Below are 15661 nucleotides of genomic sequence, written 5' to 3'. Positions count from 1 at the left end.
GTAAGCCAAAACCAGGAGTGGAACAATCAGAGGAAAAGTATAATAGAAACATATGCACCACTTTTGCATTTATCACCCACTCCTGGTTTTGGCTGAGAAATACTGTTGTAAAATACTGATTAAATATTGCTAGTGTAACGGCAGCCTAACTGGTTTTACAGTACCATATAACGTTTGTTAGTTTGGTTACATTTTTCCAAGAATGAGGAAGTCTGGTGGAAGAGGTAGTGGCCATGGGCGGTCATTGCCAGCTGCTAATGATGGTAGTGGTGGTGGAGCATCAGGTGGTCGTGGGAAAAGCAATATAGCACCTAAGTCTCGAGTTGTTGAGCCAGCGTCATCGTCTGGATACACAAGGCCTCGAATGCTCCCTTTTCTGGGAGTAGGAAAACTGCTTTTAAAGCCGGAGCAGCAGGAACAAGTTTTGGCTTTCCTTGCTGACTCTGCCTCTAGCTCCTTCGCCTCCTCTTCGGAAAGTGCAAAATTTAAAAGGAGCGCGTCGTCAGTGGATGCTCCCGGTCAGGAACAAGTCGCTTCCTTGTGTCCTTCACCCAGAACAACAGAGAATGATGCGTCAGGCGACACAACAGTTTACTCCATGTAGCTCTTTACACATACCATGCCTGGGTTAGAAAGGGAAATTGTTAACAGGCCATGCCCATTTCAAGATGAATCGGACATGGAGTGCACAGATGCACAGCCACAGCTGTTAGGGTTGGCGGAACGCACCAAATATAATGTTTATTAAATGGAATTGGTGCGTTCGCAACCTGGGATCCACCGTGCAGGAAAGTACCTGCTGCTAAATAATGGCGGCTCTATATGGCGGTATATACCAACTCTGTTAGCTTCACAGAGTAACCGCGAGAGGCAGGCTCTGTGCCCTGTTAGACTTTCACAGAGGCACAGGCCAACTACCCAGATGTGAGCAGTGAGTGGTCATGCATGCATACACAATCTCCTCGCCGGAGGAGCCAGCATTCTAGGGGCTTATTTCAGCCGGGTCCCTGAACACTCTTATACACAATCTCCTCGCCGGAGGTGCCAGCATTCTAGGGGCTTATTTCAGCCGGGTCCCTGAACACATACAAACGCATGACCACATTGGCGCAAAGCATATGACAAAAGACGATACTAGCGCATGGCCGTGCGGTCATGCGCAGTTTATATAGTTACAGCACAGGAAGCTGCTACCAAAGTTTTGCCCTTTCAGGACCTTCCTGGAGGACCAATGGGATGCGCTGCAGTACCTGAACATGTGACCGAACATGTGACCCTCAACCTCCAATGGGAGACCTCGCCCTGGGCATGCTCAGTATGTGTAAATAAGGACTTAGTCCCAGAGAGGCTCGCTTGCCGCAGATCAGTGCAGGATACCATAGGAAAGCCAGAAAAGGCAGTAGTGACCCTATGCACCGAATCAGCCTCAGCGAGATGCTGGGAGCGACGTCTCTGCTGAGCAGACCCCACTGCGGCCGATGCTGAATGGGAGACCGCAGCAGACATGGATCGAGATTCCCCCTGTGCAGCAGAGGAAACTCGACTCCTAACATTACCCCCTCTCCTAGGGCCCCCCCCCTCCTTGAGCCTCACTATGCTCAAAAGCTGCAATAAGCAGCGGAGCCCGAATGTGCTCCACAGGCTCCCAGGTTCTATCCTCTGGGCCGTGACCCTTCCAGTCCACCAGATAAAATTTCTTGCCACGTACCACCTTGCACCCCACAATAGCATTCACCTCAAACTCATCCGTGGATGAACCCGATGTCCCAGCAGATGACTCAGAAAATCGGGACAAATGAACGGGCTTTAAGAGGGAAACGTGAAAAGTATCGGTGATACCAAGGCGTGGAGGAATAGCCAAACGGTAGACCACAGGGTTGACCTGTTCCAGAACCTTAAACGGGCCAATGTAGCGAGGAGCAAACTTAGTGGACTCAACTCGCAGCCTGATGTTACGGGCGGAGAGCCACACTAAGTCACCAGGAGCAAAAACCGGAGCGGGGCGCCGGTGTGTATCAGCCGAAACCCTCATTCTCTCCTTGGAGGCCCGGAAGGCATCCTGTGTGCGGTCCCAGATGTCACGTGCCTCCACCGCCCAGTCTGCCACCCTAGAATCGGTGGATGACACGGGCATGGGCACAGGGACACGCGGATGCTGGCCGAAATTAAGGAGAAAAGGAGTTTGACCAGTGGAATCGGCTACGGCGTTGTTTAAGGCAAATTCCGCCCAAAGTAGCAAAGATGCCCAGTCATCCTGCCTAGCAGAGACGAAATGTCGCAGATATGTCACCAGAGTCTGGTTGGTTCTCTCCACCAACCCATTCGTCTCGGGATGGTATGCAGAGGAGAGGTTTAACTCTATGCTGAGTGAACGGCAGAGTTCTCTCCAAAACCGAGACGCGAACTGGGGACCCCGATCGCTGACAATCTTATCAGGCATACCATGCAATCGGAAAACGTGCTTAATGAACAACACCGCCAAGGCCCGTGCTGAAGGTAACCGAGGAAGCGGCACCAAATGCACCATCTTAGAGAAATGGTCGGTGACAACCCAAATAATGGAGCAACCACGCGACTTGGGTAGGCCCACCACAAAGTCCATCCCGACCATCTCCCAGGGCCTGTCTGCCACCGGTAGAGGGTAAAGCAACCCAGCAGGCCTTTGCCGAGGAAACCGATTCTGGGCGCAAGAAACGCACGCCTGAATATAGTCCCTGACATCTCGGGCCATATGCGGCCACCAGTATGTTCTCGCCAAAAGCTCAGATGTCCTCTTGGTCCCAAAATGCCCACCCACTCTGGAGGAGTGAGCCCAAGAGAGAACCTCCGGTCGCAAGTTAGCTGGTACGAAAGTCTTGCCCAGGGGCACAGATTCAAGCGAAACCGGAGCTACAGTTCTCAGGCTCTCAGAAGGGACAATAAGCCGAGGCTCCTCCTCCTCCGATGACACTACGTAGCGGGAGAGAGCGTCAGCACGAACGTTCTTCTCCCCGGAGAGGAAATGGAGAGTAAAATGGAACCGGGAGCAGAACAGGGACCATCTACCCTGGCGAGAATTCAGCCGCTGGGCCGTTTGTAAATATACCAAGTTCTTGTGGTCAGTGAAGACTTGGAAGGGAAAGCGGGCTCCCTCCAAGAGACGTCTCCACTCTGAAAAAGCCAACTTCATGGCTAGCAACTCCCTGTCCCCGATGGAATAATTCCTCTCCGCTGGTGTGAAGGTCTTGGAGAAGAAGAAGCAAGGATGCTTCCGACCTTGAGCATCCTTTTGGAAAAGGACTGCTCCAGCACCAACGGATGAGGCATCCACCTCCAAGATAAATGGTTTATCAACATCGGGGCGATGTAGGATGGGAGCGCTAGCGAAGTGTGACTTGATCGAGAGAAAGGCTTTGGAGACCTCCTCTGACCACAACTTGGGATTTGCTCCCTTTTTGGTGAGGGCAACCAAGGGAGCTACCAAAGTTGAGAAGTGTGGAATGAACTGGCGATAGTAATTAATGAACCCCATAAAGCGCTGCACCGCTTTAAGAGAATGGGGTTCCTGCCAGTCCATTACAGCCTGTAGCTTGGCAGGATCCATAGCCAAACCCTGGGCAGAGATGATGTAACCAAGGAAAGGCAAGGACTCCTGCTCAAACACACACTTCTCCAACTTGGCGTAGAGGGAGTTTGCCCGTAAGAGGTCGAAGACTTTGCGAACATCTCTCCGATGGGAGTCAATATCTGGAGAGAAGATGAGAATATCATCCAGATAGACTACGACCGAGGTGGTGAGCATATCCCGGAAGATGTCGTTCACAAAGTCTTGGAAAACGGCTGGGGCATTACAGAGCCCAAAGGGCATCACCAGATATTCATAGTGCCCATCCCTGGTGTTAAAACCGTCTTCCATTCATCCCCCTCACGGATGCGAATCAGGTTGTAAGCACCCCGCAGATCTAACTTTGTAAATACCCTTGCTCCCCGTAGCCTATCAAACAGCTCAGATATCAGGGGTAATGGGTACTTGTTCTTAACGGTGATGGCGTTAAGACCCCTGTAGTCTATGCACGGACGTAAGTCTCCAGTCTTCTTCTGTACGAAGAAGAACCCAGCCCCTGCCGGTGACACTGACTTCCTAATGAATCCTCTTGCCAGATTTTCTTGGATGTACTGAGACATTGCCTCCGTCTCCGGGAGAGATAACGGATAGACTTGACCCCGGGGAGGCTCAGCACCAGGCAAGAGGTCAATAGGACAGTCATAGGGGCGGTGAGGCGGAAGGGTTTCCGTAGCTCTTTTGGAGAACACATCTGCATAGGGCCAATAGTGCTTGGGGAGAGAAGAAAGATCTGCGGGTACCTGTGTAGTAGCAACCTGAATGCACTGCCTCTGACATCTACCCTCGCAGGATTTACTCCATCCCAAAATTCTCCCAGAGGACCACTCAATATGAGGAGAATGGTAGCGAAGCCATGGTATCCCCAACAGGACCTCATCAATTCCCTCAGGAATGACTAATAGGGAGATTATCTCCTGATGTGATGGAGACACAGAAAGCGTGAAAGGACAATTTTGAGGCAAACGTCGCCGTGTCTAGTGTACCTCCTCCAACTGCCACTAGACGCTGACGTTTCCCCGACCGCTGAGGACCCTTGGAGGCAAGATGTCCTGACTGCTGGCAAACATGAGGGACCTTATGTGCACGGGCAGACTGAGACTTGGATCCCGCTCGTGTCACCTCTAAGGCCTCATGTGACTTCGGACGCCTGGACTGGAGATTCCAAAGGTTTGGCGAAGGTGGGAGCCAGCCGAAACCTCTGCCTACACTGGGCTCGCTCCAATCTTCGCTCGTGAAAACGAAGGTCTATGCGAGTAGATATGGCTATGAGCTCCTCCAGTGTGGCGGGAATCTCCCTAGTGGCCAAAGCATCCTTCACATGGTCAGCCAGCCCCCTCCAAAATACGGGAATGAAGGTTTTATCTGGCCATTCCAACTCAGACGCTGATGTCCGGAAGAGAACAGCAAAATGGCTGACCTTGGTTGAACCCTGAGTCAAAGCCAGCAGTTGGAGCGCTGTATCATGGGTGACTTGAGGTCCTAAAAAGACCTGTTTCAGAGAGTCCAGAAACCAAGGAACAGTCCGCACCACATGATCGTTGCGCTCCCACAGCGGCGTAGCCCACTCCAACGCTCTGTCCGACAAGAGGGAGATTATGAATCCCACCTTTGCCCGCTCAGTAGGGAAACGTGCAGCCAGGAGCTCGAGGTGTATACCACATTGGCTCACGAAACCCCTACAGGACTTACTGTCCCCAGAGTATCTCTCAGGCAAAGGAAGGTGAGATAGGGTCGGAACAGAGGTGGCAGTGGGTAAAGCTGCTGCAGCCACGCTAGCAGCCTGAACAGCTATTGCGGTAACATCCACCGCCGAGGTTGCACGCTAAAGAGACGTCAACCGGCCCTCCAGCAGCTGGATGTACCCCTGCAATCGCTGTTCATCCGCCATTACTTAGCCAGATCCTGGCGCTAGTATACTGTTAGGATTGGTGGAACGCACCAAATATAATGTTTATTAAATGGAATTGGTGCGTTCGCAACCCGGGATCCACCGTGCAGAAAAGTACCTGCTGCTAAATAATGGCAGCTCTATATGGCGGTATATACCAACTCTGTTAGCTTCACAGAGTAACCGCGAGAGGCAGGCTCTGTGCCCTGTTAGACTTTCACAGAGGCACAGGCCAACTACCCAGATGTGAGCAGTGAGTGGTCTTGCATGCATACACAATCTCCTCGTCGGAGGAGCCAGCATTCTAGGGGCTTATTTCAGCCGGGTCCCTGAACACTCTTATACACAATCTCCTCGCCGGAGGTGCCAGCATTCTAGGGGCTTATTTCAGCCGGGTCCCTGAACACATACAGGTCCTTCTCAAAAAATTAGCATATAGTGTTAAATTTCATTATTTACCATAATGTAATGATTACAATTAAACTTTCATATATTATAGATTTATTATCCACCAACTGAAATTTGTCAGGTCTTTTATTGTTTTAATACTGATGATTTTGGCATACAACTCCTGATAACCCAAAAAACCTGTCTCAATAAATTAGCATATCAAGAAAAGGTTCTCTAAACGACCTATTACCCTAATCTTCTGAATCAACTAATTAACTCTAAACACATGCAAAAGATACCTGAGGCTTTTATAAACTCCCTGCCTGGTTCATTACTCAAAACCCCCATCATGGGTAAGACTAGCGACCTGACAGATGTCAAGAAGGCCATCATTGACACCCTCAAGCAAGAGGGTAAGACCCAGAAAGAAATTTCTCAACAAATAGGCTGTTCCCAGAGTGCTGTATCAAGGCACCTCAATGGTAAGTCTGTTGGAAGGAAACAATGTGGCAGAAAACGCTGTACAACGAGAAGAGGAGACCGGACCCTGAGGAAGATTGTGGAGAAGTGGAAACATCCAGAGCCACTGTGCACAGGCGTGTGCAGGAAATGGGCTTCAGGTGCCGCATTCCCCAGGTAAAGCCACTTTTGAACCATAAACAGCGGCAGAGGCGCCTGACCTGGGCTACAGAGAAGCAGCACTGGACTGTTGCTAAGTGGTCCCAAGTACTTTTTTCTGATGAAAGCAAATTTTGCATGTCATTCGGAAATCAAGGTGCCAGAGTCTGGAGGAAGACTGGGGAGAAGGAAATGCCAAAATGCCTGAAGTCCAGTGTCAAATACCCACAGTCAGTGATGGTGTGGGGTGCCATGTCAGCTGCTGGTGTTGGTCCACTGTGTTTCATCAAGGGCAGGGTCAATGCAGCTAGCTATCAGGAGATTTTGGAGCACTTCATGCTTCCATCGGCTGAAATGCTTTATGGAGATGAAGATTTCATTTTTCAGCACGACCTGGCACCTGCTCACAGTGCCAAAACCACTGGTAAATGGTTTACTGACCATGGTATTACTGTGCTCAATTGGCCTGCCAACTCTCCTGACCTGAACCCCATAGAGAATCTGTGGGATATTGTGAAGAGAAAGTTGAGAGACGCAAGACCCAACACTCTGGATGAGCCTAAGGCCGCTATTGAAGCATCCTGGGCCTCCATAACATCTCAGCAGTGTCACAGGCTGATTGTCTCCATGCCACGCCGCATTGAAGCAGTCATTTCTACCAAAGGATTCCCGACCAAGTACTGAGTGCATAACTGAACATTATTATTTGATGGTTTTTTTGTTTGTTATTAAAAAACACTTTTATTTGATTGGATGGGTGAAATATGCTAATTTATTGAGACAGGTTTTTTGGGTTATCAGGAGTTGTATGCCAAAATCATCAGTATTAAAACAATAAAAGACCTGACAAATTTCAGTTGGTGGATAATGAATCTATAATATATGAAAGTTTAATTGTAATCATTACATTATGGTAAATAATGAAATTTAACACTATATGCTAATTTTTTGAGAAGGACCTGTACAAACGCATGACCACATTGGCGCAAAGCATATGACAAAAGACGATACTAGCGCATGGCCGTGCGGTCATGCGCAGTTTATATAGTTACAGCACAGGAAGCTGCTACCAAAGTTTTGCCCTTTCAGGACCTTCCTGGAGGACCAATGGGATGCGCTGCAGTACCTGAACATGTGACCGAACATGTGACCCTCGACCTCCAATGGGAAACCTCGCCCTGGGCATGCTCAGTATGTGTAAATAAGGACTTAGTCCCAGAGAGGCCTGCTCGCCGCAGATCAGTGCAGGGTACCATAGGAAAGCCACAAAAGGCAGTAGTGGCGCAGTGGTGTCAAGCAGATTACTGAGCAGTGTAGGTGCCCCCCAGGGAACGGTGCTTGCACCCTTTCTATTCACACTGTATACTTCAGACTTTCAGTATAAATCTGAACTTTGCCACCTTCAAAAATTTTCGGATGACTCCGTGGTTGTGGGATGCATTAGGGGAGATCAGGGGGATGAGGAATATAGAAGGGTGGTGTCGAATTTCGTGGATTGGTGCAATGGTAACTATCTACAACTAAATGTTAAGAAAAGGAGTTGGTGGCCAACTATAGCAGGATAAAGATGGAATGCTTACCGATCACTATTGCTGGTCAGGAGGTAGAGCAGGTGGAGAGTTACAAATATTTGGGGGTCCACTTGGATAGCAAACTGGACTGGAGATGCCACTCAGAGTTTGTCTACAAGAAGGGGATGAGCAGACTGTATTTCCTAATGAAACTGAGGTCTTTTAATGTGAGTAGCAAATTGTTAGAAATGTTCTACCAGTCTGTGGTGGCAAGTGCCATCTTTTTTGCAATCACGTGCTGGGGTAGTAGTGTGCGGGCCTCTGATGCTAATAAGCTGAATAAGATTATTAAGAAGGCAAGTTCTGCTGTGGGCTGCAATCTGGACTCTTTTGGGGAGGTAGTGGAGAAAAGAACTCTGAGAAAGTGTATGGCAATTATGAACAATAATGCACATCCATTATATGAGCTATTCATGAGACAGAAGAGCACCTTCAGCAACCGGCTAATACTTCTGAGGTGTAAGAAGGAAAAATATAGGAAATCCTTTGTGCCAACTGCCATGGGAATGTACAACAATTACATTAGGGTTAAACCACCAAGGTGAATGTCTACTTATTTCTCTACATTTCAGTTCACTTGTTGTGTATGTCCTATTCTAATGTATAATGTTCTTCTGTCAACAAACTGTCATGTCAACTATGTAATTCCTTTATGATTTTTATGATTTAAGTCGTGCTGCTGTGATACCATAATTTCCCACGGGATCAATAAAGTGTATCGTATCGTATCGTAGTGACCCTATGCACCGAATCAGCCTCAGCGAGACGCTGGGAGCGACGTCTCCGCTGAGCAGACCCCACTGCGGCCGATGCTGAATGGGAGACCGCAGCAGATACGGATCGAGATTCCCCCTGTGCAGCAGAGGAAACTCGACTCCTAACAACAGCTAGATTATTATGCTGTTCCATTGACTCAGATCACAACATTGCCCTTGCAGTGTACTGATCCAGAATCTGACCCTGATGAGACTATGGTGCCCCGTCCCGAACGCTATAGCACCGGCTTACACAGTGACACAGAGGAAGGTGCACAGGACATAGAAGAGGAGGTGATAGATGACCCAGTTGTTGACCCCGATTGGCAGCCATTGGGGGAACAGGGTGCCGCTGGCAGTAGCACTGAAGCGGAGGAGGAGCCGCAGCAGGCATCAACATCGCAACAGCTTTCATCTGGCAGGCCCGTATCTGGCCAAAAATGTGTGTCAAAACCAAAAACAGTTGTAGGACAGCGTGGCCATCCAGTTAAAGTAGCTCAGTGTGCAATGCCTAAAAAGGTATTCGATAGTAGGAAGAGTGCAGTCTGGCAATTTTTTAACCAAGATCCGAATGATCAGTGCAAAATCATCTGTAAGAAATGTGCAAGGACCTTTAGCAGAGGTCAGAATGTCAAAAATTTAAATACAACTTTCATGCGTAGACATTTAACCACCATGCACTTGCAAGCCTGGACTAACTACCAAACGTCCCGTAACGTTGTTGCACCCGCTCACAATAAAGCTAGTCAGCAACGCTACATTCCTTCCCTCACTGTAAGCCCACCGTTTACGACACCACCTGCAGCAAATTTGGAGGTATCATCGCAAAGCCAAAGCAATCAGGGAATCACCAGGTTCTTGGTAGGAAACATTGAAACACTGTATGTAGGCCAACAGCAAGAATACCATCACCAACCCTCTCTCAGTCTGCCATGTCCACCACCACCCCCGCTAGTTCCACGATATGCCGCTCTCCAGTCCAGCTCACCTTAGAAGAGACTCTCATTAGGAAAAGGATGTACTCATCCTCTCATCCGCGTACACAGGGTTTGAACGCCCACATTGCTGGACTAATCTCGTTAGAGATGATGCCCTACCGGTTAGTTGAAACGAAGCTTTCAAAGCCCTGATGGACAACGCAGTACCACGCTACGACCTACCCACTTGACACTTATTTGAGAGAAAAGCCATCCCAGCTCTCCACCAGCATGTAAAAGACTGCATTGTCTATGCATTCCGGCAATCTGTCAGTAGAAAGGTGCACCTCACAACAGATTCATGAACCAGTAGGCATGGCCAGGGACGTTACGTGTCCATCATGGCACACTGGGTTAATGTGGTGGATTCAGGGTCCACAGGGAACAGCCATATTGGGACAGTTCTGCCTAGCCCACGGTCTAGGAAACAGTTGGCTGTAGTCGTTCGCCACCCCTCCTCCTCCTCCTTGTCCTCCAGCAGAAGCTAGAGCTCGTCCACAGACCACAGTCGTACGACCACTCCATCCGCAGCTGCCAGTGTTGCACACGAGGTGTCCCATTATGGAACAGCTAGTGGAAAACGTCAGCAGGCTGTGTTGAAAATGAAGTATTTGGGCGACAACAAACACACCACAGAAGTTCTGTCCAAGTTCTTGCAGCAAGAAACTCAGTCATGGCTGGGCAGTGTACATCTTGAGGCAGGCAAGGTAGTCAGTGATAATAGAAGGAATTTTATGGCTGCCATAGCCCTTTCCCAACTGAAACACATTCCTTGCCTGGCTCACACCTTGAACCTGGTGGTGCAGTGCTTCCTGAAAAGTTATCCGAGGTTACCTGCCCTGCTCCTGAATGTGCAAAGACTTTGCTCGCACATCTGCCGTTCACCCATACACTCCAGCCGTATGCAGAACCATCAGTGATCTTTGAAGCTTCCCCAGCACCACCTAATAATCGACGTTGCAACAAGGTGGAATTCCACACTGCACATGCTTCAGAGGCTGTGCGAACAGAGGCATGCTGTTATGTATTTGTGGGAGGATACACATACATGGGCAGGCAGTTGGATGGCAGACATGGAGTTGTCAGGTGTGCAGTGGTCAAAGCTACAAGACCTGTGTCAAGTCCTTCAGTGTTTTGAGGAATGCACATGCCAGGTTAGTGCAGACGACGCCATCATAAGGATGAGCATCCCCCTAATGCGTCTGTTGATGCAAAGTTTGACGCACATAAAGGAGCAGGCGTCTGCAGCCGAGGACGAGGGAAGCCTTCATGACAGTCAGCCATTGTCTGCTCAGGGAAGTCTCCTGGATGAGGTGGCGGACGAAGAGGAGGAGGGCGAGGAGGATGATTGGGATTAATATTTTTTGGAGGAGGAAGCTTCTCAGGGAGCAATAGAAACTGGTGGCATTGCAAGGTCAGGTACAGGGTTTTTGAGGGAGACAAGTGATGTTGATTTGCCAGAAAGTGCTCCTCAACCAAGCACAAGCAGTGAATTGACACCTGGAACATTGGCCCACATGGTGGATTATGCCTTGCGTATCCTCAAAAAGGGACCCCCGCATTATCAAAATGATGACCGATGATGATTACTGGTTGGCCTGCCTCCTGGATCCACGCTATAAAGGGAAATTGCAAAATATCATGCCACATGAGAACCTTGAGCAAATATTGGCAACCAAACAAGCAACTCTTGTAGATCGTTTGATTCAGGCATTCCCAGCACACAGTGGCGGTGATGGTTCTCACACGAGCTGCAGGGGGCAACATGACAGAGGTGTTAGAGGTGCACAAATCAGAAGTGGCGTTGGACAGAGGGGTTTTATGACCAGGTTGTGCAGTGATTTCGCAATGACCGCAGACAGGACAGGTACTGCAGCATCATTTCAAAGTGACAGGAGACAACATTTGTCCAGTATGGTTACTAACTATTTTTCCTCCCTTATCAATGTTTTCCCACACCCGTCATTCCCATTTGATTACTGGGCATCCAAAATAGACACCTGGCCTGAATTGGAAGAATATGCATTGCAGGAGCTTGCTTGCCCAGCAGCTAGTGTGCTATCAGAAAGAGTATTCAGCGTTGCTGGTTCAATACTGACCGAAAGAAGGAGTCGTCTGGCTACCCAAAATGTCGATGATCTAACCTTCATTAAAATGAACCAATCATGGATTTCTAATTATTTTGCCCCACCTTTCCCGGCTGACACCTAGCTTTCCTGTAAAAAGGTCTTGCTTTTGGACTGGTCTTACTGACTTCCAATTTCTCCATTTGCGGCTGCTGTATGTCCAGCCTACACCATTTTTACACCTCCCTAAATGGGCTGACTTCCCCCATGGGGCCGTGGTCACCACTTGGTGCAAGCACCCATGCGAGTGCCGTTTGGCTGAAGAGGTGGGTGTGCCCACTTTTGGGCGATGGCACTGGCATAGGGTCCCTCATAGTACAATGAAGTGTCTCTGGCGGTGGTGGTGTGCACCCAACATCAGACACACCGTCGTAACATGAGGGGCCCTGGGCCATGAGAGAGTGTCCCCCCCAGCTCAAACAGTGCTCTACCACTTGCAAAATTATCTCTCACTGCTCCACCACTGTTTAGTCTATGCGGTTAAATCCTTCAATGGCACTGCCAATATCAATTTGTTTACATGTATGATGCTGGTAAAAATATTCAGGGGCCCTGTCCTATATTTACTTCAGTTAATACTTTGCGCCAACTACCACTGTCTGCAAGTCAGCAGAGGAGCCCACCCCTGTACCTAGGTATGCCAATTGTTTATTTGTGAAAAAATTTTTGCCAGACATTAACCTCACTTTATTATTTTGGCCTACTAACTGTGTCAGACACTCCTTCCAATTGTCCTCCACTGACCACACCAATGCTGCCTGTGTACCCCTGGAACCTATTTAAACCTGCATCAAGCCAACTTTTTCATTTTAGGCATAGTAAGTATATCTGCGGTCCCTCCTTCCAATTGTCCTCCACTGATCACACCAATTCTGCCTGTGGATCCCTGTAACCTATTTAAAACTGCATAGAGCCTACTTTTTTTATTTTAGGCCTTGTAAGTCTGTCTGCGGTCCCTCCTTCCAATTGTCCTCCGCTGACCGCACCAATGCTGCCTATGTACCCTTTAACCTATTTAAAACTGCATCAAGCCAACTTTTTAATTTTAGGCCTAGTAAGTCTGTCTGCGGTCCCTCCTTCCAATTGTCCTCCACTGACCACACCAATGCTGCCTGTGTACCGCTGTAACCTTTTTAAAACTGCATAGAGCCTACTTTTTTATTTTAGGCCTAGTAAGTCTGTCTGCGGTCCCTCCTTCCAATTGTCCTCCGCTGACCACACCAATGCTGCCTGTTTACCCCTGTAACCTATTTAAAACTGCATAGAGCCTACTTTTTATTTTAGGCCTAGTAAGTCTGTCTGCGGTCCCTCCTTCCAATTGTCCTCCGCTGACTACACCAATGCTGCCTGTGTACCTCTGTAACCTATTTAAAACTGCATAGAGCCTACTTTTTTTATTTTAGGCCTAGTAAGTCTGTCTGCGGTCCCTCCTTCCAATTGTCCTCCGCTGACCACACCAATGCTGCCTGTGTACCTCTGTAACCTATTTAAAACTGCATAGAGCCTACTTTTTTATTTTAGGCCTAGTAAGTCTGTTTGCGGTCCCTCCTTCCAATTGCCCTCCCCTGACTACACCAATGCTGCCTGTGTACCCCTGGAACCTATTTAAACCTGCATCGAGCCAACTTTTTTATTTTAGGCCTAGTAAGTCTGTCTGCGGTCCCTCCTTCCAATTGTCCTCCACTGACCACACCAATGCTGCTTGTTTACCCCTGTAACCTATTTAAAACTGCATAGAGCCTACTTTTTTATTTTAGGCCTAGAAAGTCTGTTTACGGTCCCTCCTTCCAATTGTCCTCCGCTGACCACACCAATGCTGCCTGTGTCTCTCTGTAACCTATTTAAAACTGCATAGAGCCTACTTTTTTATTTTAGGCCTAGTAAGTCAGTCCTTCGATGATGTCGCAGTCACGTGAGCGGTCACCTGACCGCGACGTCATCGAAGGTCCTTCACTCTCTGCATTCTTAGGAACGGAGGCAGACGCTTGCAGCGGTGACAGCCAGGGTTCGTCGGAGGGGTGAGTATATCCATATTTTTTATTTTTATTCTTTATTTTTTACATGAATATGGATCCCTGGGCCTGAAGGAGAGTTTCTGCTCCTTCAGACCCTGGGAACCATCTAGAATAGTTTCCGATACTTGTGTCCCATTGACTTGCATTGGTATCGGGTATCAGTATCGATGATATCCGATATTTTTTGGATATCTGCCGATCCCATCCGATACCTTTGAGTATCGGAAGGTATCGCTCACATGTTTTTTGTTTGGCTTTTTTACTAGGTTCGCTTAATACTAAAACTGAACTGCCATTATGATTCTCCAGGTCATTATGAGTTCATAGACACCAAATATGTCTAGGTTCTCTTTTATCTAAGTGGTGAAAAAAAATTCCAAACTTTGCTAATATAAAAAAAATTGCACCATTTGCCTATACCCGTTGCGTCTCCTAAGAATTGGTGCCTGAAGGACCTTAGATGACATCGCGGCTTGTGATTGGTCGTGTGACCGCCCATGTGACCGCTCACGTGACCAATCACAAGCTGCGACGTCATCGAAGGCCCTTCAGGCACTCATTCTTAGGAAGGAAGGCTGCCGGTGAGAACCAGGGCGCGTCCGAGGGTAAGTATATCAATATTTTTTTATTTTTATTCTTTATTTTACACTTAAATATGAATTCCGATACCAATTCCCGATATCTTAAACATATCGGAACTCGGTATCGGAATTCTGATTCCAGATCAGAAGATCGCCGACCTCATGGCCAACACCACACAGGGGTCGGGTCGGGTTTCATGAAACCCGACTTTGCAAAAAGTCGGCGACTTCTGAATCTGGCCGACCCGTTTCACTCAACCCTAGCGGCGACCAAAAAAAGTAATTCTGGCGCTTCAAATTTTTTTCTCGCTACGCCGTTTAGTGATCAGGTTAATCCTTTTTTAATTGATAGATTGGGCGATTCTGAATGCGGCGATACCAAATATGCGTAGGTTTGATTTTTTTATTGATTTATTTTGAATGGGGCAAAAGGGGGGTGATTCAAACTTTTAGGGTATGTGCACACGTTGCGGATTCTCTGCGGATCCGCAGCGTTTTTTGAGGTGCAGAAACGCTGCAGATCCACAGTTGATTTACAGTACAATGTAAATCAATGAGAAAAAAATGCTGTGCACACTTTGCGGAAAATCCACTGCGGAAATGCTGCGGTTTAAAAGAAGTAGCATGTCACTTTTTTTTATGAATCTGCAGCGTTTTTGTACCCATTCCATTATAGAAAACTCCAGGGGTAAAAAACACAGCAAATCCACAAAAAACTGCAGCAAAATGCACAAAAAACGCTGCGGAACCGCACAAACAATGCAACAAATCCGCAGCTGCGTTTTCTGCCAGGAGAGGCACAATCCGCATCAGAAATTCCTAAGCCTAATCCGCAACGTGTGCACATAGCCTTATATCTTTTTTTCCCATTTTTTAAACTTTTTTTTTACTTTTGCCATGCTTCAATAGCCTCCATGGGAGGCTAGAAGCTGGCACAGCTCGATCAGCTCTGCTACATAGCAGCGATCATCAGATCGCTGCTATGTAGCTTAATATCAGGCTTGCTATGAGCGCCCACCACAGGGTGGCGCTCACAGCTAGCCGGGATCAGTAACCATAGAGGTCTCAAGGACCTCTATGGTTACCATTCTCATGCATCGCTGACCCCCGATCATGTGACGGGGTCGGCGATGCGC

This window comes from Ranitomeya imitator, chromosome 1 (genome assembly GCF_032444005.1).
Source record: "Ranitomeya imitator isolate aRanImi1 chromosome 1, aRanImi1.pri, whole genome shotgun sequence".
In the NCBI taxonomy this organism is placed as follows: domain Eukaryota; kingdom Metazoa; phylum Chordata; class Amphibia; order Anura; family Dendrobatidae; genus Ranitomeya; species Ranitomeya imitator.
Note: the sequence above shows the minus strand (reverse complement) of the source record.